Source organism: Lygodium microphyllum, chromosome 16, assembly GCF_053477565.2.
Source record: "Lygodium microphyllum isolate KBCC chromosome 16, Lygodium_microphyllum_v1.1.10, whole genome shotgun sequence".
NCBI classification, from domain to species: Eukaryota; Viridiplantae; Streptophyta; class Polypodiopsida; order Schizaeales; family Lygodiaceae; genus Lygodium; species Lygodium microphyllum.
The window spans coordinates 3054602-3081710 of record NC_141150.1 but is presented as its reverse complement, the minus strand read 5'-3'; the positions used below and the strand labels follow the sequence as shown (position 1 = coordinate 3081710).

The 27109-nt window shown below is 40.3% G+C and overlaps 1 pseudogene; it reads right to left on the bottom strand.

Moving 5' to 3' along the window:
• Nucleotides 1-21289: 21289 nt before the first annotated feature.
• On the bottom strand, nt 21290-23822 carry LOC148022471 (uncharacterized; annotated as a pseudogene).
• Nucleotides 23823-27109: the final 3287 nt, after the last annotated feature.

The following is a 27109-nucleotide window of genomic DNA, read 5'->3' as shown; positions in this document are numbered from 1 at the left end:
GCACATGTCAGGACTAGGTCTAAATCCCATTGATGGCTTGTGTAGATGCTCGACTATTCTTCTGTATTTACATTCTTGAAAAGGACCCCACACCAATATATCATTCAGTGTACCACCATTGAAGAAGGAAAAGATTGTAACCCAAGGAGGCCCAAAAGTAAAGGCAATGCATCACACAATTGATCCATTAACTTTCTGCATCCCACGCTCCACTTGAAATTGTTGTAGTTTAGTGTTGTTGGAGACCTTGTACATTTTAGCACAATATGCTAAATTTGAAGGAAAATAGCTAATAGTATCTATGGTAGCTTCAAAACACTTTCTGAAGGCACCTTGGCCAATAACTCTCCCTGGCTTGATAGCATCAAAGGGAATGCCAATTGTTGGTGCACATTGGTGATTCCTCAATGTGCGCAATAAAGTTCCTACCCCCAAAAAATCACCTTGTTGTCTAGTGGGATTGAAACTAGGACTTGCACTATGGTGGTCTTAAGACACTTTGGCAAAGAAATTGCACCAGACAAGTCCTTGGCCCTCTTTGAGCATGCTACCTCGTCTCTCCACTTTGTGTTCCATAAGGCTAGCTTCTCCTTTGATATAGACATTGGTGCTAATTCTTTAAGATCTTCTAGCATCTTGGGTGCATTTCCAAGTAGTGTGCGACAAATATGTAAATTTTTCTTTGAATCCCAAAGCACATCAGCGACTAAGTGTAAAAGCCCTTATTGCTGCAACATTGTACGCATGGTTGCACATGCCCAGTTGCAAAAGATGACAAAAGCAACATCATTACTATTAACAAAGGATATTTGATGTTCTGTGCAAGATGATATGGCCTCTATCAAGAAAATACGGAGAGCTTTGGCAATGTTAAGGGCCATGTTAAATCATAAACTGTCCACAATAAAGAAAGGCAAGCATATAAGCATGATAACAAAGGCTTAACCATGCACTTGCATATGGATATGACAAAAACCTAACAAAACTTATAATCACAATTAAAAGAAATACACGATTACAATATATGAAAAACATTGAAATACACGATTGCAGTATGTTCTTAAAAAGGAAATACGTGATTGCAATGCATGAAAAACATTGGAAATGCAACATAGATTGCATTAGATCTTCAATTAAAAACATAATTTCCACCTATGATTGATTCAAATAAATTAGTGTGACATATGATCTTTGATTGAAAACAAAATTGTGTAATATCAATCTCAAGTTATACCGGTGTCAAGCATTTTTTTTGAAACTGAAAAGCCCTAGTCAAACTGTAGTTAGGTTTGATTTTTGCTAGCTTAGTTATTTGCGTGACAGTTTTTTTTGTTATTTCGTAGTTGGATTTCTTGTATTTGTTTAGCCTAGGATTTTCTTCTGTCATTTTGTTTAATTTGTTGAGTGTGAAACTTGATAGCCTTGGTCGAGATTGGTATTTTTTGAACAGGATGAAGCTTGTGTTTGTCAATAGCTACTGAACATTGAGGAGCTAGGTATGTATTCTTGTCAAGACTCTTGCACATCACGGGGATAATGGGTTCACGAGCACTTCATGTTGCACTTGTTGATGCACTGCACTCGGGGGTCGTCTCCTGTTCTTATCAAATACTTCCATGCCATGGGTTGGGATTATGTATGTTTTGCACCATCATTCAGCACTAACACGGCATGAGATCCGCTGCAACTATATGCAGTAAATCTTAGATGCATGTGCACATGAGAGATCACTTGTCATTGAGCACACACATTTCTTGCACACACGATATTTGTGATGTTCATCACAAAGTTAGGAACCTTTGGTTGAGTGTGTAAGGAGGTTGGGAGAGTTCGAGGGTCGTGAAGGACGGCACCAATTGTGAGATGGATTGTTCTTATCTGTAGAATGGGCCCTTTTTTTAGTAGCAACTCACGTTTTTCATCTCCTACAGTTTATCTTTTTCATTGGGCAGTTATACAAGCACTTGTTCACTTGGTTTTGATGCTTGGCATTGAGGCTTCCACTCTTGGCATTCGACTTGAGTGCTAATCTTCCGTTTTGGACTATTATAATAGTCCATAGACTGTCATAAAATAGGGTACCACTTATCTTTGATGCCTATACTCATTGCCATTGGTTGGATGATGCCCGATCATGCCCAATTGATGCTTATATATTTGGGGATACATCTTGAGGACCATTATTTTTTAGAGTGATTGTGAGATTTTGGATGGGTGGAGTGGAGTATATCATATATTTCTTATGAGAGTTGAGAGGTGAGGATAAGGAATTTTAAATTAACAAGGAATTTTGTTTGCATTTTGCATGATGCAGGATCACATGTAGATAGACTAGGCACAATTTCTTCAATGCATACATTATTTTTGTATGTAGCATCGATTGATTGGTTGCATATCATGGATCCAACATTGTATATTTTTCCAAATCATGAATGATTGGACATGGAGTTCGTTTCAAAAAATCATATTCCTACTAGGGCACACTACATTAAGGAAAAAAAAATAGGTTCATATCCAATGAATATTTATTTTGAAGACTCAAGAATCAAAGGAAAAGATCGTACGTTTTATATCGTCTGTCAAGAATCGCGTGGTGGAGGGGGTTGCTCAAGATGCTGTGCCGAACACACACAGAATGCACAAGGAGAAGCTCACTCAAGAGACAAGAAGAGAGATGGAGGCCAAAACGTTTTCTTGCTGATTTCTTCTTCTTCTTCCACACTCTTTACAATGTACACAAAGTATAGATAAGATACAACATAAAAGGAAAGTGGCCTACTAAGTCAAACAATGCATAACCGACTACACTAGTCGACTGGCGCTATAACTATGCCAGCTGTAAATAGGTGTAACAACCTGAATATAATAAGTAATGAGTCAGTGGCCATGTGAGAGTCATAATGACCACCGACGTGCTAAGTGTAGATGTGTGGACCCATCTAACCAGGCGGTCCATCATCCATGTCCACATGTGTTGAGCTTGCCATCTCAACACTCCCCCTCAAGCTCAACTGCATCTCTGCAACTCCAAGTAAGCTTCGAAACTTTTAAAGCTTTTCTGTACCCAATGCCTTCGTGAAGATATCAGCTATCTGATCCTGTGTGCTGACATACACCAAGTCAATCTCACCTGCTAGTACCTTCTCTCTCACAAAGTGGTAGTGTACCTCAATATGTTTTGTCCTAGCATGGAACACAGGGTTCCTAGCCAACTGTATACTGCTCATGTTGTCACAATAAATGACAACTGGACCTTCCACCTGCACATCCAAATCAGCCAGTAACTTTTGCAGCCATACTACCTCACATGCTGCAACAGTAGCACCTCTATACTCAGCCTCTGTACTCGACAAAGCAACTGTAGATTGCTTTTTGCTGCTCCAAGCAACTGCTGCACTACCAAGAGAGAACATGTATCCACTGGTAGATCGTCTATCAGACATACTACCAGCCCAATCTGCATCTGTGTATCCAAACACCTGTACGTCTGTACCTGCCTCATAGAAAAGCCCATAATGTAATGTGGACTTCACATATCTCAATATGCGTCTCACTGCATCCAAATGTGGCTTTCTAGGTACTTGCATAAACTGACTCACAAGACCAACAGCATAGCTCAAGTCTGGCCTTGTAATGGTCATGTAGATCAAACTCCCCACTATCCTCCTGAACATAGTAGGGTCTTCTATCTCATCCCCAACATCAGCACTCAGCTTTACATTCTGCTCCAACGGGACTGAAAGTGGTTTGCATGCAGTCATACCATTCTTGGACAACATATCCAAGCCATACTGTCTTTGGAACAGCCATATACCATCATCACATCTGATCACCTCAATGCCAAGGAAGTACCTTAGCTCACCTAAATCCTTCATCTCAAACTTCATCTTCAAATAGCCCTTGACTTCAGCAATCCCACTATCACTATCACCTGTAATAATCAAGTCATCCACATAGATGACTGTGATGACCAAACCTGCATCTCCCTTTCTCACATAAAGTGAGTGATCAGCATCAGAAACATAAAAGCCAATATTGACAAGATACTCTCTGATCTTGTCAGACCATGCTCTTGGTGCTTGCTTGAGCCCATAGAGTGCCTTCTTCAACCTGCACACATACGTGGGATGCTCTAATCTTCATAACCTGCTGGCTGATCCATATACACTTCTTCCTGCAAATCACCATGCAAGAAGGCATTCTTTACATCCATTTGCTGCAACCTCCAACCTTTGGCTGCTGCCAAAGCAATCACACATCTGACAGTTGCCATCCTAGCAACTGGACTGAAGGTTTCATCATAATCTATGCCATATGTTTGGGCATAGCCTTTTGCAACCAGCCTAGCTTTGTACCTGCTAATAGAACCATCTGCATTGTGCTTAATCTTATAAACCCACTTACATCCAATAACTTTCTTTCCCTTTGGCAATGATACTAGATCCCAAGTCTTATTGGCCTCTAATGCAGCCATCTCCTCATCCATTGCTGCATCCCAATGAACATGACCAACAGCCTCCTCACAACATGTGGGCTCAACATCCTCAACTAGTTTCACCATATAAGCATAATGGTGAGCTGCATAACCCTCAAAACCAAATCTTTTAACAGGGTATCTCACCCTGCTAGACCTGCGTACCACTGGATCACTCAATGGAGTCTTTGCATTAACACGTGCTCTCTGCACACCTGGAGTCCTCACTGAAGGAATGCCAAGCTCATCATCCAAGCTCTCTGAGCCACTGGAGTCTCCATCAAGAACTGCATCAATGCCTTCTGACACTTTATTCTTTCCTTTGTCTTTACCTGTAGTGCTACTAGATGCACTCGAAGATGTAGAGGTACTCCTTAGTCTCCCAGACCAAGGACTACCAGATGATGTCTCTGGTCCACTAAGAGTCCGTGATTCTTGCCTTTCAGCCTGCACATGAGTGTCATGATCATCATCAACATCCAATGCATCACCAATAGATGCATACCAACTGCTCATTTCATCAAAGATGACATCCCTGCTCACTCTGAACTTACATGTGACAGGGTTGTAACAGCGATACCCTTTTTGCTCTAAAGAGTATCCAATAAAGATACACTTTTCAGCCTTTGGATCCAGTTTCTTCCGCAACTCATCTGGCACATGAACATACGCAATGCAACCAAATACTTTCAAGTGTGAAACATCAGGCTTCTTACCTGTAAAACATTCTTCGGGGGTCATACCATGAACTACAGCTGTGGGAGTTCTGTTCATAATATAAACAGCAGTATGAACAGCCTCAGACCAAAAATGCTTAGGCATATTCTTTTCAGCCATCAAGGCGCGTGCAACTTCTGCAATATGCCTGTTTTTCCTTTCTGCAACCCCATTTTGCTGTGGGGTATACCTGCATGTGAAATGTCTCTTTATCCCATGAGACCTCAGAAAATCACTGAACTCATTTGAGAGGTACTCTCCCCCTCCATCTGACCTCAGGCACTTTACTTTCAAGCCTGTTTCTCTTTCAATTGCAGCCTTGAAAGTTCTAAAGTGCTCAAAAGCTTCACTCTTTTCCTTCATAAAATATACCCACAGCTTTCTAGAACAATCATCAATGAATGTGACAAAGTATGAACTGCCTCCAAGAGATACATTTTGTGTAGGCCCCCAAATGTCTGTATGCACAACATCAAGGATATTTCTGCTTACATCTCTGTCATGTGAAAAGGGTTGTCTTGCCTGCTTACCAAACTGACATGTTTCACATACCTTCTGAAATTCTGCAACTTTAAATGTAGGCAAACCTGTAACCAACCCTTTGGACTGCATTAATTTCAGCCTTTGTACATTTGCATGTCCAATGCGTTTGTGCCAAATTTCAATGTCTGCAACAACACCTTTTCCTTTGGCATACATAGCCGCATTCATAGTAGGAATTCCAGCATCTAGAGTGAACATACGTCCAAATCTACTTCCCTTTGCTACCAACCTACACTTGTCATTGAAGTCTTCTACAAAGCAACCCTTTGCATTAAATCTGACTTGCAGCCCTTGCTCTACCATTTGACCGACTGACACCAAGTTCTTTGTAATAGATGGTACATGTAATACATCTGAAAGACTCTTTGTCTTACCATCATGCAAGGACAAGGAAACTTTTCCAATGTGTGAAATTGGGTGGCATGAGTCATCACCCGTCTGCACATAACCTGCATTCTGCAAATCTTGCATCTCTCCAAACCATTCTGCATGGCTGGTCATATGACTGGATGCACCTGAATCAACATACCAAACATCTTCATGTGTTCCCTTTCCTGTAACAGCATTCAACATATGCTGCATAACGAACAAAAGTTCATTTTTGTCTTCATTCTGTCGTGAAGACAATGCATAGTTTCCTTGCTGCAACTTACCACTGCGGATATCATCTCTCTTAGCATAACATTGGGCTGCAATATGACCTGTTTTTCCACAGTAGTGGCACACAATACCAGAGTTGTTAGAACCTCTGTTCTGCCATCCACCTCTTCCTCTAAAGCTCCCCCTTCCTCTAAAGTTACCACGACCTCCTGAAACCTGCATATCGCCAAATTGCTGATTCAATCTGTTTTGCTGGTTGTCACTACCACGTCCTGTACCACGGCCTCTTGAAGAGAACCTGCCACGTCCCCTTCCAGAACTGGAGTAGAAAGCTTGGACCTGTTCACCACTTCTTTCAGATGTCTCACTCTGCATGTTGATCTCTTCAGTGATCATAAGGAAGACCAATTCATCGAAATCTGAAAATGGCTTTCTGACATATACAGAAGTTACAAAAGACTTCCAAGCCTTTTCATTGTTAAGTCCACCCAAGGTAGACGACACCAAATCATCATTATCAGGCATTGCATCAATCGCTGCCAATGCATCTGCAATGCTTCTTACTTTCAATGCATACTCATTGATAGACATCTTCCCTTTCTTCAATGTATTCAACTCTTGCTTGAGTTGAATCTTTCGTGCCTTTGTATTTACAGAAAACATACTTTCAAGTATGGTCCAAGCTGCATATGCATTCTCTGCATTTCTAATGTGTCCCAGCATGTTATTGTCAATTACTACAGACAACCAATACATGACCTTCTTGTCTTTTGCATTCCATTCCTTTCGTGCCTTTGTCTCTTCTGCAGTTGGAGGATCACTCACCTCCGGCTCCTTTTCTTCACCTGAAACGAACTCGTAGAGGCCTTTTCCAATAAGGAAGTTCGTGACACGAAACTTCCATGATGGGTAGTTGTTCTTGTCGAGCTTCTCAATGATAGGGCTTCCACTGTTCTCTGCCATTATCACAAAACTAATACCAAACAGCAAGCAAATCTTCTGCAACCCTTGACCTGTAGTGCACAGCAATACACCAGACAGCCTTTTTTATTGTCTGCTCAACAATACATGCAATCTGCAACCAGTTTGCAGATAAACCTTGTGTTTACTCACTGATAAACACCTTTGAACTTACAGATCTGAAATCTGTAACCTGCGCACCCACGTTCGGTCAATACAGTCGAAGTCACAGTGTACCCCGAAACTGCTGTCCGCAACCTTGCGGCTCTAAAACGGGCCCTGAAACGGCCTCAAATGCCCAAAATCTCTACGGGAAAGCCCTAAAGGGCTATTTGCAGAATATACAACGCTCTTCGCGCACACCAAATCTCACTGCAATCTGAGATTTTTGCTCTGCCCTGCTTCCGGTGCCTCCACAGGCACTATCCAAGAGAAGGAGTGGAAGAATGGGAGAGATTCTTACCCGTAGCTTGCTTGCTCGAACCTTGCTTCTTCTCCTTCACTTCAACCTTCGAAATCAGCCTCTCTCAATGGCGCGGCTCTGATACCATGTCAAGAATCGCGTGGTGGAGGGGGTTGCTCAAGATGCTGCGCCGAACACACACAGAATGCACAAGGAGAAGCTCACTCAAGAGACAAGAAGAGAGATGGAGGCCAAAACGTTTTCTTGCTGATTTCTTCTTCTTCTTCCACACTCTTTACAATGTACACAAAGTATAGATAAGATACAACATAAAAGGAAAGTGGCCTACTAAGTCAAACAATGCATAACCGACTACACTAGTCGACTGGCGCTATAACTATGCCAGCTGTAAATAGGTGTAACAACCTGAATATAATAAGTAATGAGTCAGTGGCCATGTGAGAGTCATAATGACCACCGACGTGCTAAGTGTAGACGTGTGGACCCATCTAACCAGGCGGTCCATCATCCATGTCCACATGTGTTGAGCTTGCCATCTCAACACGTCAGCGAGTATTTCTTGAAGGAAAAGAGGACATGTGTACTGAAAGTGTGTGCAATTACAAGAACAATAGGCCAAGGAAGGAAATAAGTCATCCAAGATAAAAGATGGAGAAAAATGATGTGACCTACGAAAATCCATATTTTTGCCCATTTTTGATAGATTTTCATAATTCTGCTCACGCGGGCTTGTCAATAGATGCATTCCAATCGTTTTGAGTACCCGAACAACTATATTCGGAGTTCAAATGAGGAAGTTATGATCCAAACAAGTTGCAAATAGGCATAGGGCAGAAAAAAATGAAAATAGTGAAAAGCAGTAGAAAACCAAAAGCCAAAAGCTGAAAGCAAAAAGCCTAATGTGTGTGAGTGTGGATAGAAAACTATATAAGGAGATGAGAATGGAGAGTTAAGGGCCTTCCCCCTCTTGTATAATTGTATTTTGTGAGAGAGGAGAGAGGAGGATCACATGCTAGAGTGAGCTCTTGTCATGCTAATTTGAAAGTCGGAGCCTTTGGATGTCAAAGCGCCAAGCATCGGATCATGGTTGTTAAGATACGAGAATATTTTTCACTTGGTTTGTTTTCAAATTGTTGGATTTTTTTTGTTGAGTTGTGATTGTGTTATGGTCTACCCGAATTAGAGTTTTAGTTGTTTGAGCTATAAGAGGCAGTTCTTTATTGTTTTGTTTTTCGTGGTGTATTGTCAAATATTTGAATTTTTCAAGTTGTGTTGTGTATCCAACAAAGTCAATTACCCCAACCAGCACTCCTTAACATCTCGTTATCGGGTTGTGAGTGAGGCTTGCTCTCGATCACCGCTCGCGTAACACCGGTATTCTATGTAAACCTTGATTAATCTATACAATTAAAAGAAATATACGATTATAGTATATGAAAAAAATTGAAAATGCTACATAGATTGCATTAGATTTTCAATTAAAAACATAATTGCCACCTATGATTGATTCAAATAAATTAGTGTGACATGTAATCTTTGATTGAAAACAAAAATGTGTAACATCAATCTCAAGTTATGCTGGTATTCTATGTAAACCTTGATTAAACTATACAATTAAAAGAAATATACGATTAGAGTATATGAAAAACATTGAAATACACGATTGTAGTATATGAAAAACATTGAAAATGTAACATAGATTGCATTAGATCTTCAATTAAAAACATAGTAGCCATCTATGATTGATTCAAATAAATTAGTGTGACATGTAATCTTTGATTGAAAACAAAAATGTGTAACATCAATCTCAAGTTATACTAGTATTCTATGTAAACCTTGATTAAACTATAGAATTGCATGATACTATTTAGACATTGAAAATGTTACACAAACTACATTTAATCGTAGTTCAAAAATATAAAAAATGCTAAAACATTACCAATTTTTTAAACAACTACACATGTGAGGATATTTTTTGGTCGAGTATATGACCTAAATGCCCATTTCATCAAACAATACTAGATAACTAGCATGTAAGGACATTGTGCAGCTAAATATACGACCAAATACCCATCACTTATTCATCATATGTAAGCCAAGGCATTATTTAGCCGAATTCATGGCCAAGTGTCCATCCATATCCAAGGGAGAAGGGAGGGTGTCACAATTAAAATGACACCTCTGTGTCGAGCTCACGACACAGTGCCAAGTCGATTGTGACATGCCCACCAAAAGACATTCACTTGCTGAATTCACAACTAAGTGCCTATTTGGCAAGCACCTTTCGTCCCTATATACACTTGTCACAAGACGACAGAGGTATCATGACATGTATATGTCGAGTTCACGACACATGCCAATCCACATGTCCCACAAGTAACAAGAGAACTTGCATATATGGCAAAACTCAAATATACAAATAAAGCACAACAACAAGGAAGAAGCACCTCATGACACACATAATGTATGCCAATCATCAACCTCTTCCTTACCATGCATATATGCATGAAGGGTACACATATACACGCATTCATGAAAACTCCCATGCACACTTTGAACTATAACAGTTTATACTTTTTGTAGATAACTTGAAATAACAAAGATAGAATCAACCATACAAAACACATAAGTGACATGCATATCAAAATACATAGATAACAAAGATGGGACTAATCATATTATAGAAATTTTCTTTTATCTACAAGCTTATTTAAGTCACTAGCTACTCATATAATTTGTGAATGGGTCTTTAAAGTTTTGCCATGCCCTAAAACACAATTCGTAGTTGCTTTTGTTACTTCAAAAACCAGCACCAATTCTTAAAGAAAGGAAAATGATTTTAAACATCGCACAAATCTTGATTGCTTGAGGGGACATATATTTATGGAGAGTAAAACAACACCTGCCATGGGAAGAAAATGTGTGGTAACAAGAAACCCTTTCAATCTAGAATCCTTTGGTTAACCACATTTTGCATATGCCCTCTATTATAAAATTGGCATTTCCTTTTCAAATTATTATGAGCCACACAAACATAGGTTCCTAAATTACATTGTTCTAAAGAGAAGATAATGAAATAGAAGACAATGATAGAGTATGATCATGGATACATTAACTTCGAGGAGGAGACATAGCTAGGCATGTATGTTGTTATTTTCCATTGAGAACACAATTATCTCCAATTTCAATTTCATCATGATGCAAGCTTGGGATGGTGGTTCTAAATTGCTCTAGCAATAATTGGTGATTGTTTTTTCTAGGTCTCCCCATCCTAAAATCATATATTGAGCGAACCTTACAATTTTTGCATGCAGTCAAAAACTTATAGAAAGACAAGCTAAACAAATGTAATACTTCAACTCATAAGTACACTCATTTTTCTTAAAATGTTAGTACCTCAAAGCTAAAGCATTGAGAAAGCTTACCTATTGAATAGAATGCCCTTATATTTGTAGCAACTTCTTCTCAATGCACTATAAGCTTCTTAATGTATCCAAATAATGTGCCTCATCTACTTGCATTTCCCTGCAATATAATCAAGTTCAACAAAATCAAAAGGTTTTCTAATCAAGTGTTGTAAATATTGTTCTAAGTTCATAATGCTCCATTTAACATGTTCTATTCAACAATAAAATGAAACTCCTTGCATGATGAAGAGTTCTATCAAGTAATATGCAAAAACCAAATGATTAGCTTATCAACCGATATTGTGATGCCTAGTATTGAGCTATTATCTTCCTCCAAACAAAGTTTAAGGATCAATTACTAGTGAGGATTAGCAAGAACAAAGGAAAGAAGCACTAAGTACTATCTCCTTAAAGGGGGGGGGGGGGGGGATTCTAAAGACATGCAGAGAAGGAGGTGGTGGTAAGTGGCCAACTTGATGGAGAAACGATGGCAAAGGGGGTACCATTTATGGGCCATGATTATTGCCATGCTGTGTATGTGAGGAGTTTGTGACAAAGAGGAGCCATAGGAGAATCTACAACAGAAGTGGGCTTATCTGATGAGGCCATAAGAGAAGGACAAGTGGGCTCATCTAATGAGGCCGTAGGAGAGCCGACACTACTACTGATAGACAGTAGACCAGAGTAGTGGATTGGAAAAAGAGTAGTGGACCTGGTGAAGGATTGGCAAAGGAGTAGTGGATTGGCGACAGATAGCAGGCCAGAGTAGTGGACTGTTGGCGAATGAGATTTTGGACTAGCGAAGGACTGTGGCGACTGGTGACAAATAGCAGATTGATAGGACTGTCATTTGATGGGGCCATCGTTTGATGTGAAGGATTATCAATGTCTTATCTAATGAGTGTCTGATCTGATGAGCATATTATTTGATGAGTGTCTGATCTGGTGAGCATAAGATGAGCATTGATCTGATGAGCGCCTGGTTTGGTGAGCATTTGATGAGTGTTGATCTGATGAGCATTTGATGTGGTTGCAGATAGAGATGCTTCAACAGAGAAAGGGGTGGAATGGAGGAGGCACCTTGGTGAGAGAAAGAGACAGAAAGGAGTCAATAGCTTTGTTAGAGGCAGAGCGACTTGGTCAGAGGAAGTGACTCAGGAGAGGAAGCGACTCGTAATCAGTCGAGAATGAGACTGTGCCTCATCTGCTCGAAATCAGTAGGAAATGAGTCTTCGACACGTAAATGAAGAGGGAGGTTGGTAAACACGTTTACATCGTGGAATGGTAGCCTACACGAGATTGTTGCATGAGAGAGCTGAGGTACTACAGTACTGCCACTAAAATTTGCAATCACTAAGGTACTCTCATTGTTATTTGCAATCACTAGGAGTGTTGAGATTGTGAGAATGCCACCAAGAGGAGGATGTGAAGGTGGGGCCAGAGTCATAGCCATTGGGGAAGTCCACCACTCAATACTTTAATAATTTTGAGGCTGATCTAGAATGGGTTCCTCAAGTAAAGAAGAGTTTTCTTGGGAAGGAGTGAGGGTTAATAGCGGGTCCTCGTAAAATAAAACATCTACAAAAGGTAAAAGTTTGAATGCCACTCGAGTGTCAGGATTATATAACCAAAATTCTTTTACACCAAAGAAATCCCCGTAACCAACAAACCTACACTTTTGACTTGTGAAGAGATTTTATTTCACTTGTCAAAGAGAATTAATGAGTGGCTTGGGGTGCCATAAATCCTCAAGTTAGAGAGATTAGGTTTAAAACCATACCATCACTCATAGGAGGCTATGACATTGGCAAGGGTGTGACTAGGTAACCAGTTTTGTATAGCATGTCATAGCAATAGCTTATTCCCAATAAGAGTGAGGGACTCTAGCAACTCGAAGCATAGCATGAGCGGAGTTCATTACGGTGCGGTTCTTTCATTTGGACACACCATTTCATTGAGGTATATAAGAGACAGTAAACTGATGAATGATGCGCATAGTGCGGCAAAAATCTATAAACTAATTGGAGACATACTTGCCTCCATTATTAGTTTGGATGGCCTTGGGATTGTAAGGAAGCTCACGTTCCACCATATGTAGATAGTGTTTGAAATGTGTAAACAGCTGAGTGAGATTTTAAGTGTTTCAAAGTTGTTGCATCCATCTTATTAATTATCTACTTCACATGCAAGGTAAATGAAATGAGGGCATGCTCACAAGTCTTTCCATCTTTTGAAATACAAGGATAACACAAGCTTCAAAACCTAGCACTTGAGTCAATGATGAGGCCTACACACTCAACTTGAGAGGTCCCAATAATCATGTGCTTGATGAAGTCATGTTAACCAAGGGAATCAATAACATCACAATAGTACTCCATTGTTTCAAATTTCCAAAGAGAGATATCAATGGCAATGCTCACACTTAGCCTTTATCTTGTTTAGCACCTCTTTATCACCCAGGCATACTTGAATGATCTCTTGTTATGCTAGTTGAATGACCTCTTGTTCATCTTAGCTACTTCTTTCTTGAACCATCCAAGTACATTTAATGAGTCACTAAAGTGCTTGAGATAAAGGTCTATCCTCTTCATTTCATTTCAAGCCATTAGATTTTCAAATCATCTGATCATGCACTTACACCAAAATTGCATGATATGCTCTAGGCATCAAATCCATCCCTCTCTTGCCTTAAGCATTTCCTCAGCGCTGCATATGCTATTGCAATCTTTGGATCTCCAAACATGCTTAAGGAATCCATTGAACAAATGAAATTTGCATTGAAGATAATTGGAGATGCAGGGAGGATGCAGGATAGCTTAGTGAGAGCTTAGAAAAGCAGATTTTCTTGTATTTTCCTTTGTGTTGCATTTATTAACAGGAGTGTAGACTTGTCCATTGACTCTCCATTGACTGAGCATTGACTTCACTACTAACTCTCTGAAGAGGTGTACCAAGAATTGTACTTGCTACTTCTGAAAAAATAATTAAGACAATAAAAAATACACACTAAAAAGTATACAATATCTCATACCAAGATGCATTGCCACACTTTATCTGGCACACTTCGTTCCTCAACTCCATCATCATCTTCAACATGTACCAAAGCTATAGAAGGAACCAAATTATCCTCAACATTTGTTAGCACTTCCTTGGGTTCTAGAAGACAGCACAACACAGTATCACTACATCACATTTAATGTTTCACATGCAATTTCATAGGTGACAAGAAAGAACACCATTGAGGAGCCTTTGAGGGATTGAGGAGGGATTACAGAAATCTATAGATGTATAGCTTGAGTATATCTTCCAATACTCTCACTTATGTCTGTCTGCGTAGACACTTTAATACTTTCACATTCAACAACAACTTGTGGGGAGAGTCATAAATAATCTGAAATATCCATAAATGTAGATTTAAAATTTGCAAAAGCATTATAGAATAAAAAAGTGAATGCTTTTAACCAAATCTAAGCTTACTTCATTAGATGACCTTGTCAATACAATGCCAAAGTATGTGTCTCGTATGTGTGTTGCTCATGTGTTTTTGTTATTGCATAGGCAAGTGAGAGGCAAGTATATTAACTTTGGCATGTTTAACAATAATCCCTTCAAATCCTGGAGGTGAGTCTTTTGCACTGACATGGCCTTTTGCATGTAAAGATTTCCTATAAAAGATCCTATTGGAATTTTGTGCCAATCTACCAAGAAGCATCTTTTGTTGTGAATAACTAGACCTGAAATTAACAAAAACAACTTTAGAATAGTTTAGAACTGGTAAAATTTTATCTAAACTTTGAGACACTTATGTCAACATAAGAAAGAATTTCACCTATTTCATGAAACACAATCTGTTCACGGTTGCTCCACGCAGAGGGAGGATATGCATGTTTGAGAGAGAGAGAGAGAGAGAGAGAGAGAGAGAGAGAGAGAGAGAGAATGTCCCAAGGGGATGATCATAGTGTGCAACTTGAAGCTTCATTCTTTATAGAGGTTTGAAACTTTAGGTAGCTTGGTGCATATTTAGTGGGAGAGTGATAGAGATTCCTTGAATGCACGTAATGCCTAGGATTTATAAATAGTGAGTACATAGTAGCTTACCTGAGTGGTGACTTTAGGCCTCCTTCAGGCTTCAAGTATGACAGGAGGGAGAGAGACTATGTGTATGTGTGTGCACATGCACACACTCCTGTTTGAGAGAGAGATGAGCAAACACCATATTGGGGAATATGGAAATTTCCCATAATTTTGGGACACGTGGTCAAATCTTTGGATTTTTCATAACTTGAACACTCTAACTCCAAATCGAGTGCTCTATAGCTCAATATATTCCATTTTTCAAGCGCTTTCCAATGATACGTCACATCATATGGTTTTGAGAAACTTATGGGCATGTTATCCGTGTGCCACCTTTTTAGTATTCAAAAAATGGGAATTGGGAGATTTCCAAACTCTCTAATATTGTGTTTGCATGAAAATACATGTGTTTCAATATCACTTTAATTAGGGAGAAAGATCGCACAAGGTATGTTGTAATTATAAAATAATGGAAAAGGTATTAGGGCCAAGACACACACTCGACACACGTAGGTCAATTGACATACGCATGTTGCAAAAGTGGACGTTGATGAGCCATTGACCTGCATGTGTCTAATAACTCTCTAAACTTTAACCCCACCTCAACCCCACAAAATAAGGAACCTCATCTAGTGGGTTTACTTTATTGACTCTCCAAACATGGAAGTTTGTTGAGCATTGGATTGTCTCTCTCTCCTTTGATTGTGGTTTCTCTCTCATATGTGTAGCACTCTAGGTCCACTACTCATCCACTATCAACTCTACCTACATGTGGTTTTTTTGCATTCTTAGCTCGTCATGTATTTAGGGGTGGTGCAACTCTTAAGAGCCATCTCATACACATGTCAAATCAACTTGTGGAGATGTTGGAGTGTTGAAGAGTGAGTGAAGAGCATGTGGTGTCATGTGGTCACCATTTTGCTACACAACTACAATACTCATGCCACTAAACATGTCCATATCCAAGGCTTTTGGATGTCTCACTTATGCAACCTCCACAAACATTCCAAGAGCTCCAATGGCCCCTACCTATAAATCTTGGCTCCTATCACATCTAAGCAGTTCTATTGTCTACAAAGAGTATACAAAATTGATAAGTCCATCACCACATGAGTGCCCATAAGTGGAAGGTATTATTTGAGACCCCCTTTTTTGTAAGAAAATCTTGGTTGGTTTTATGAATTAATAATATATATACTCCTTTTATGAATAAATTTCTGTGTTTTAAATTTTTTCCTTCTGTTAATGCATATCTGTAAGCCTATCTTTTCTAAAATTTCCGTCTTTTGAACTCACATGATGCACATTTTTATACATAGTAACTTACCCAAAATTTGTTCTTTGTGGACCCAATTCTCGACCCTTTTGAAGCATAGCCTATCTGGCCTCCTAAATGCATTAAAAACACATAAAATTTTACATATGTACCACCACACAAGAACGAGAGCCATAAAAGAAAATAGAATCTCTGTCTTCACCCCTCAGTTGATAAGTTACAATTCTATAGTCACCCCAACACCCTCTCACTATATCTAAGCATGATGATATATAAGAAGCCCATTCTTCACACTATTGCCCATCGTATGGGTACCTTCTTGACCCTTGTGCTCCTGAGAGAATGATATGCTCACGCAATTGATGAACTAATCCACAACATCATTTACTAGTTGAGCAGTGCAATAAATGTAAACCAAATATGAAACAACTATTATGCCTTGCAATATATATACATGCAACTATAGAATCCATATCCGTGAAAAAAAGGGGAAAGTTATGCATTATTCCTCTGTTCTCACTCCATTTCCTTCATGCTTGAAAATATCATGCAACAAAAAATATTAAATCATATCTGTCTAGAAGAATCTCGTGCTTCCTCGACATAGCAAGCCTCCAATACAATTTTCCCTAACATCAGCCTCAATAAATGCTTTTAGACCTTGAATACTTAAATACTATTGGCCCATACTAGAACCATGGATCTTTGAGTTCCTACACATCAATAGGATGTTTCTAACACTCCTGTACTTTACATGAGCACTAAGAAATACTTAGATGCCACATATAGCCTACCCAACAACTCAGCATCAATGTTGAAACAACTCTTCTCACCATTGTAGCACCTATCAAGACAAAAGAAAAAAGATTATCCCATGATTAGGATACACACTTGTAGATGGGTAAAACCAAAATGGAAAATTTTGTGAATTCATATCAAGATTTTGGATGTATGCCCATATGTCTTCAAGATGCAACCAAAAGTGACTGAGTCAACATAAAACACTTTCAGTTTCATCTATTTAGAAAGTTTCAATGCTTACTCACCATACCCATTGTGTCCATATTCTATAATTGGTACATTCCATGAGACTAGACTCCAAACTATGCTTCTCAAACATTTCTTACACTTTTGTAAGCAGTATCTTACTTTTTGCATTCATGTCTAACAATGCAATGCTAGCTAGAATACCTTATTTTAGAAAGCATTCATGTCTCAAAATGTATTTCTTGTCCCTCAACTACAGCTTTGAGACAACCAATGACTATTAGTATTTGGAAAGATGCCCTCATATCACGTTCTTTCATAATACTTTAGTACTTTCTTATCATGCCCATGTGGTGCATATCTTGCTATTAGGCTAAAAGTTGGTCAAAAATTGCCTCTTAGACTAAAAGTTGGTCAAAAACTTATTTTGCTACTACAAGTAAAGCACATTTTGAATACCTATCAACCAATGCAATGCCAACAATAACATCCTTTTCCTAGCACCACAAGCTATCAAGGCACAAGCAAAGGTGAAGAAACCCTCAAGTTGCATCTATTCATAATATGTCAAGGCCTACTGTCCACACCCATATTGTATATATCATGCAATTCAAGCATTTCATGACGCCATACTCCAAATCTCTTTTGTGTTTGCAAGTGAATCATATTTACCACACATATTCTTATGTTGTTTCCTATGTAAATGTTTCTTTCCTAGCAAAACCAATATATATGAGAATGTCAACAAGAAATTTGCTACCCCTGTGAAGTTCTATTTTCTTAGCATAAGACTTTAGTATGCACATGTACTAATATGCCCTTCTCAATTGCTCATATGCTACCACAAGCTCCGAAATAGTGGGGAAAGGACCTACCAACATGTAGCCAAAAAGCAATACTCTATATAACATAAAAGCTTTCTCAAACCACTTCATGAACTATATGAAGTTTACCACCTAGTATTGAGAGATGAAAGATATGCTCTAAATTTTCAAACACGTTTCAATGCATGATTGGAGCAAACATACTCAATAAAAGAATTTAGTAGACCACCCCTAAGCAGGAAAGTACCTGGCAATCCTAGCCTAGTTAAAGTTGTCTTCATTTGCAAAAGACAAGAAGGTGAATGTATTCTCTCTTCCTTTAAGTAGTTATTGCAGTTTGCCTTCATAAATGGAGCCAATCATCTCTTTCTTTACCTCTTTCAAGTAGACGAGCAAAACCACCACTTTTGATGCTTGTAGACATTTGAAAACAAAGCTTGTCCTTCTAAGAATCAACTCAATTTTTCATCTCTTCAAATTTGATCCACTACTAAAAAAAACATGTTGAAGAAAAGGACAAGAACAATTCTTAAAACTCTCACCGAAGCATTTGTGGTTACTTCCTTTGTGTCATGATCCTTTGGCATTTCATATTTGATCATCTTAATGTAACATTCCACAAACATCTTGTAAGCTGAAAACCAAAAATGATTGGTAATTAGTACATGTGCTTAAACATTACTGATGGCGCCTTTCATGAAAGCCATGCCATGGTGCTTGATGTTGCTTGATGTAGCCCTTCATGTTACTAGCCAGTTTCCAACTGTCTTGACTCCTCAACATCACCTTCTTTCCATGCCCTATGTTCTTAGTTTTCTACTCAATGTGAGTGCTAGGCACCGTTTATTTGGGCTCCTCCTTGATATATAAGTTTTTCCATACTTGTATTTGCTATGCTACTCCTCATAGCTTTCACATCTTCTACATTTCTTGCCTTCACAGCTTCCACAAGGAAAGTCTCGTAGTCTTCTTCCTCATCTAAAAGATCGTCGCATCAAAGCTCACCCAATGGTCAAGAAATTGGTTGATATTGTAGGAGCTTTGGCCATATCGGGCTGCATAGTGGAGGGCAATCTTCTTGTACTTTTCAATGACCAAAATCTGTGCATCCTTCTAACTCTCATGCTTGTGAGTGCTTGCACACATGCATGTGTACTAATTTCCCTTTTAGGGTTTTCCTTGTACAATTTCTCATTAAAAATCGTGAGAGGATCCCTATGAGAGAAGAGCCAAGAAACTTATGTTGTATAAAAGTAATTAGAATAGCTTTGACAAATTCCATTGCGGGTGAATTTCTATGCCTGTGGATGTCATTTCCCCACGTGTAATGGATCAACTATCTGTAGTTGTCATAGATCTAGCTCTGTCTATCTTGGCCGCATTGGATGATTCCACTGTTCTGGCCAGTTCCTTATCAGGCCTTGGAGATCGGATTACTACGGACAGTGGAACTGTGCATACAACCTTGAAAAATCAAGAATCATAGTGGTGCATCATCATCCTCTAATGCCTCTTACTCTAGATATTTTTCTTCTATTGCAACCATAGATTTCGCCACTATGGCACGTTGGTGTGGGTGGGTGTGGCTGGATGACTCTGGCCTCTTGTAGACTTTTTCTTATTGCTCCTACAAACAAGTCCAACCAAACCAGACCCGACACAGACTTGTTTTTTGGTAATGCACACTCCATAGCTACATATGCATGTTTATTTAGGCCGAACCCTCCTTGAGAACGCCCTACCATGTTAACCTGATGGCTTCTTCAAACACTACCATGTTTAAAGCATGAGACTAGCAACTCCCCTACAAAGTCTAATAGTCATGGATAAAGTAGTGGTAGGTAAGGTAACCACTCTTAACAAATCTTGAAACTTGTAAACCGAGTTCATGGTTGTAATCTCAGGGAAGGGGGATGTTCATGCCTCATTTTATAGCTCCCACCTACTACCATGTTATGAGGTCTATATGTAGGGTCTTTATATAGACTGAATTTTCTAGTTGAAGTGTGCTCATGCACAGCTCCCACTGCAATGCTAACAAATTTCTATTGACTCTTCTATAGACTCATAATTTGCTACTAATATCTATCTACAGACTTGCAAGTTGCAGGTTGCTGCTCTATTGCTCACCACATGAATATCCCCAAGACCATGTCCAGGTCTAGGACATATTGATTACCAGCCTTATTTTGTAAGCCTCATATCCAAGTGTATCATTGTTTGAAAATTTACTCTGAATTGCTACCTTGAATAGTGCATTCAACAATATATATCACTGTTTGAAAAATTCGTACACAAAGAAAAAAGATCTTAAGTCCACTAACAAGTTGGAAATCTATCAAAGGTGCCTGCAAATGGATAACACAAGTTCTTTTGCTTGAAGATGAATTCTGGTCCTCTTCTATCCTTCTACTAGAATAATCTCCCGCCTAGCTACCAAACATAAGAAATTTTTCCCTTTTACTACCATGGAACCTATCATTTGCAACTTGAAAGAAGCAAGGATGGTGGTGATGCACCATACATCATTTGATCCAAAAGAAACATCTAAGATCGTGTAACTCTAGATGTGAGCCCCAAATGTATGGCCATTGGTTAATGCAATAGGCAATGCAGTAGTAGCAACCTTCTAGCATGCTCAAGCCATGTCAATATGTTGCACAGTAATGCCAGGGCCAATTGATGTTTATAGAAACAATAGATAAATAAAGTTTTGATGGAACTCACCATATAGGTTTTTGGGAAGAAATTTCTCTCTTTATGCACATCAGGGTGCACTTAACAGCCCAAGGACAGCACCTAATCTACCAAGAGAGCAGGCCTCATGGTGGCATCTACAATGCCCATGCCCTCAAAAATCTGCAAGAAACACCCTTCCTCTCAACAAGAAACCATGCTCACACACAAGATTTGGGCACACAAGAGATAAGACCATCATCTTCATCCTCACTCTCTCCTTCTTCCATGGAAAATATAAAGCAAGAGAGCACAAGAAAGGAAAGAGAGCAAGAGTTGTGCCAATGCAAGAGAGAAAAGAAGATACATGCAAGTAATTAGATAAAGGAGAGGAAGAGAAGTTGTAACTTCCCAAACCACCCTTTTCCACAAATTGCATGGCTCTTCATTTCCACCTTTTCATATTCCACCTTTTCATATTCCTTTAAGGGTTTGTTTTACATGAGCATTCTTAGACCTTAGAAACGAGGTCTATGAACATTGAAACATTAAAACCTTTCAACTTTTGCAAACACACACACTACTTCTCATGCTCATGGCTTTACAATGAGGACCCACCAAAATACCATGGCAAATTACAAAGAATATTATCAATGATAGCTGCTTGAATTTTCTTTTTGTTGATGTAGACTACATTTTGTGCCTTTTTCTTGCATAAATTTTGGGTTATCATTCCTCCTCTTCCAATCTTGTGAGCATCCTCGCGAACACTTTGGAAAGACACTTTGCCTTGGAATAAGCACCATATGTTGATGAAGAAACTACATCTCTTTATTTCACTTCACTTCAAAATGGACCACCTCAATCGGTACCCGTCCAAAAACACCATACTTCTTCACACTTCCACATCCAACTTCAAATCTCATTTTGAACTTTTTCTTCACACCAACATTTGTAAAACCTTCCAATTTCACTTTGAAAAGAGCACAAGGCAAAACACCCTCCAAAAGAGCACAAATCTGCCCACAATCTCTTGCAAAGAAGAAAAGAGAACCACCTTCATCTTGAACCACAATGTATACCGATCCATGAAAGTACCATGGAACTTTAACCCGCAAAAGAATCTTCATTTAAGTGCACCCTCACAAAAGATTTGCCAATGAAGAGCTCCACCCGGTTGATGTATTTGTGTGTTTGGTATAAAAGGAAAGAAGTGTGGTTTTATTTATAAAAGGAAAATAACTATTCTAATAGCTATTATGATGCTTGCGTGAGGGAGTAAGGCTCTTAGTTGAGAAGAGAATGTGAACAAACTCAAAAGAGATTTGTTGTTTTCTTTATTCATTGTAAGGGATGAGAGAGATGAGAAAGTTGTGGCTATTGTTGTCTCTGCAGGATATGGGGAATGAGAACCCAGGAGAAGGAATGCACAACATTTTGTGCTGTGATCCATTCGAGACATGCCTACAGATATCTCTGAAAACAACACCATAGGCTGCAAAAGCTCCACCGGAAATGAAAACCTTTTTCAGCACCATTATGTACAATTGCTTGGACAAAAATGCAGCTTGCACCAAAACACCCATGGCTCTGACTGTTCCTCTCAGGAGAGGATAGCTGTTACCTAGAGCCGTAAGGATGCCACACTTCCATCCTACCACCACATCTAAGATATTCAGCACACTCCTGGACAATTGATAGCCCTTCTGAACTGAGCTCCAGTGCAATAACTGTAATGTGTCAGGCCGATTACTGACCGCTTTCATGAACTGCAGTATCAGGCACCATAAAATGCATTGAGGCCCTTAACCATTTTGGAGATCCTGTCTTGTATTTCCTTCGCAGTGACAGCTCGGCCGACAGGAATGTGACTAGCGTCCTTAGAATGAAGTGAGCTGACAATCCCCTTTGATAATTTCAGGCCTTTAGCAAGGTACTTGGCAGCTTTCAGGCTCACAACAAGGCCACTACTTGGCCCAGAGTCTGGGAGAAGAGCATCATGAGGGTCCTGAAGCTTTAGAAGGAGACCTGTGGCGGCTTTACACCCCTTGAGGAATCCGCTCGCAGCCTTGATTCCCTGTGCAATATAGTTGATGGCCTCTGGCCTAACGAGGGGAGTTTGCATTCCTTCCCCACAGGGCACAGGGGACTCCAACGGTCTCTGAGCTTGTGCAGTCGCGGTTATGGACAGCTTCTCATCTTGCGCATGAAGCCTTCGATACAGATCCTTTCATTTTTGTATGACTCATGCAGCTCTGAGTCACACGCACGCTCTTTCTACCTATTGCTCTATCACTTTCTCTTCTTTCTCTTGGTCTGCATTCTATATGCCCCGGTTGTGGTAGTCTCCGCCTATGTCTATAACCACGCGACAGTAGGCAACCTATCAGTCCTGATTATATGGTAAAGCGGCTGCCAATCTGTCCAGGAAGGCGCTTGCACGTGAGTCTTTCTCAGTTCTTTTTCCTCTGCCGTGTTAAGAGTAGCGCCCTGAAGGACCTACGCCAATTCAGCATAACAATTCCTTGGTCTTTTACCTGGCTTTACCAGTGGCAGCACTCCTCCTCTCGAGATTTCCTCTTGAGTCTCTGTGCGAGGTAATGATGACATCGGCTCAGGTTGTAGCAATCTTGAGGCATTGGTAGTGATGAGCTTTATGAGCTCGGCATAAAGACATGGTCATCTTGATTTTCCTTTCTCCCTGCAATGCCCAGGCCCTTCCGGCCCCATCAAGATCTAGTAACTCCCAGCTGCATTATCTCCGCCTTTCCTGTCCTTGGACAAACGGCCCTGCACCCTCGCTCAACCTCAAATAAGATATTAGGCCTCCGGCTGCTCAAGCTCCTCGAGCACACCTTCTTCTCCCCCCCCGCCCCCCCCCCCCCCCCCCCCCCCCCCCCGATAATCGATGTCATCGAACCCTCCCCCTGGCAAGATCGTCAAAAATGAACAGTCCAAGGACAGCACCTAATCTACCAAGAGAGCAGGCCTCATGGTGGCATCTACAATGCCCGTGCCCTCAAAAATCTGCAAGAAACACCCTTCCTCTCAACAAGAAACCATGCTCACACACAAGATTTGGGCACACAAGAGATAAGACCATCATCTTCATCCTCACTCTCTCCTTCTTCCATGGAAGAGATAAAGCAAGAGAGCACAAGAAAGGAAAGAGAGCAAGAGTTGTGCCAATGCAAGAGAGAAAAGAAGATACATGTAAGTAGCTAGATAAAGGAGAGGAAGAGAAGTTGTAACTCCCCAAACCACCCTTTTCCACAAATTGCATGGCTCTTCATTTCCACCTTTTCATATTCCACCTTTTCATATTCCTTTAAGGGTTTGTTTTACATGAGCACTAGGCGCTCCGCGCCTAGTAAAAGCCCAGCGCTTCACGCCGGGGCCGGCTGAGTACAGGCATGCACTCCATGCGTGCCCCCCAAGCGTGAGCCGCAATCACATGGCCCCTGTGATTGCACATTCGTCCCCATACTTCTCTCGCGCCAGCTCGCCGATGTTCACACTCCCATCCCGGCCCATCTTGGTAAACTTGTAGTCCCCTATATGCGTGTTGTGCGCCCACACTATTGCCTTACAGGATTCCGCTCCCCCATAGTAGCCCAAGAGCGTGTCCAGGGTCTCGATCATGTGCCTGTCTCTCACGTTCCAGGACTTCGAGCTCCAACTGAACATGACCTTGCGGTAGTTTTCCGCATCCACTACGATCTTCGCATTCTGCTCTATGTCGAAAGCGATGTCGTCGAAGTCCTCGCCATCCTCTCCTTCTCCCTTCCTCCGGCTGCGTAAATTGGACCTCCTCACATCCTGCAACACCTTGATGACCTACGTTTTGCACCCTTCCGAGCACTCCAGTAGCGCCTGCATGTATTCCTGCTCACTCTTGTCATACGGATCGAAGCACACGTAGTGCTTCTTGGCCCTCTCTGCCAGGGCCAGGTCGATCTTCTGAAGCTCTTCCAGAACCACCTCGATGGACTCGAACAGAGAATAGTTCAGGCCATAGAACCTCACAGGCTTCCAAGCAGCAGCACTCACGCCGTCGGCCCTCTGTTTCTCGTTGAACCCCCGCAGCCAATCAATGAAACCCTCGGCCTCACGATCGGCATTTAGAAGGACATGTCTGGAAGAGGGGGGCTTTGTGTTCTTGCTCGCAGGGAGGTTGAGGAGCTCTCGGTTTATGATCTGCGCGGCCCGCCAGTCACCTTCCACAGCCACAAACTGGAAGCCATGTTTGGCAATAAGTTGTTGTGAGATGAAGTTTCTCAGTTGGTAGAAATCGTGCGCAGCTCGAGGTGGAGGGTCATCGGCCGAGGAGGACGCAACTCGAGGAGGACGCAGCTCGAGGAGGCAGGGGCGCAGGTCGACTCGGAGCCTGTCAGCGCCCTTTTCGCAGCGAGGGGGTGCCGGACGCGTGGCACCCCCATGATAAAGTGAAGGGGAGGTCAGGGGTTGCCACGTGGCAGTAGCCCCCGACCTCCTCTTAACTAATAGTAGAGATTCTTAGACCTTAGAAAGGAGGTCTATGAACATTGAAACATTAAAACCTTTCAACTTTTGCAAACACACACACTACTTCTCATGCTCATGGCTTTACAATGAGGACCCACCAAAATACCATGGCAAATTACAAAGAATATTATCAATGATAGCTGCTTGAATTTTATTTTTGCCGATGTAGACTACATTTTGTGCCTTTTTCTTGCATAAATTTTGGGTTATCATGCACCAATGTCTGTCAACCATATGTCCACCAGATATTTGTGAAATCATTTCTCCAGTATGCTTGTCATTCATTCCAATATATATCTAGTATAAACAAAGTGAAATTTTTATTTTTTCCTTTTGGCTTATCTCTTCACTCGTGTTTTATATGCTCTATTGCGAGGTGGAGCTTATATGCTCTACTTTATATGCAAACAAGTGATAAGCTAAAGCATTGATTATTTTAATTCATTTGGCTCAAGGTATAGCCTATATGGCAACTTTCACATGCAAAAATGTTAAACTTTCTTTACACTTTAGGTTTAAAACTTAGCTTTCAATACCAAGTTTTTTAACATATGGCTTTGTGGATTAGATATAAGGACTACACATGCTAGCAAGGGAAATATGGAACGAATACCATTGGGTTAGATTTCAAGTGGCTATCACCAAACATGACATGGAGCAAGGTAGAATAGATCATCTTTATGCTTTTCTCTCTACTTGTGGATGATGGTTTGCATGTATTTTTAAAGAGATTCCCTTATGGTAGAAATAAATACTTACATGTGAGGTTGTACAATGCAAGAGAAGCCCAACTAGGTTCAGCTTACTGCAACACTCTATTTGTCTTGCTTTCAAAAGACATTGTCCATCCTTCTGTTAATGATTTGCTGCGATTACTGGTTCTGTTTGTATCAACTGCTTTTCATAGTTTGGTCACCTTCTTCACCATGGTCTTCTTCTCAATGCAAGTCTAGAATAACATTTGCCTCCCTTGACAGATAGTAGTAGCCCCTAATCAAGGTTCTCATGGACCCACCACAATATGTTCCTTCTTTTCTTATTGAGCGATAGGCCCCCTTGTTTGTTTTTTCAGTCGCCTCTAGCCTGATGATGCCTAGTGGAATTATCATACAACTAGCAAGAGGTTGAAATTTGTTGAAGGTTCAAATAAAAAATATATACCTCAACTATCTACATATTAGTAAAGACATGCAAAAACTTGATTGTTGAATATATTGGGCGCAGATCAAGAGCAACTATACCAATAAAATTTCTCACTTCTCATGTCCTTTTTTGCTAGAAAATTAAAGTGGATCCGAGAGCACATAATCTACCTTTAATAAAGACAAATGCCTTTTAGGGCTCCATTAGCACATGAAACACAATGGGATCCATTTTTAGCTCCTAACACTATAATATTGAAGTGATTGAGGCACACTTCAGAAACCACATATGCACAAGTAATCCAAAAGCTCATGTGCCATAACTACAATCAAACTTTGCTCCTATTTCACACACATCCACTTTTTCTCTCTGTGATGTATTTTGATTGGTATAATTCAATTTTCTCTATGGTATCTTTGATAACTATATTGCGTTAGATGTATCCTCATCATCAAATTGGATTCTAATTTTGATAATTGT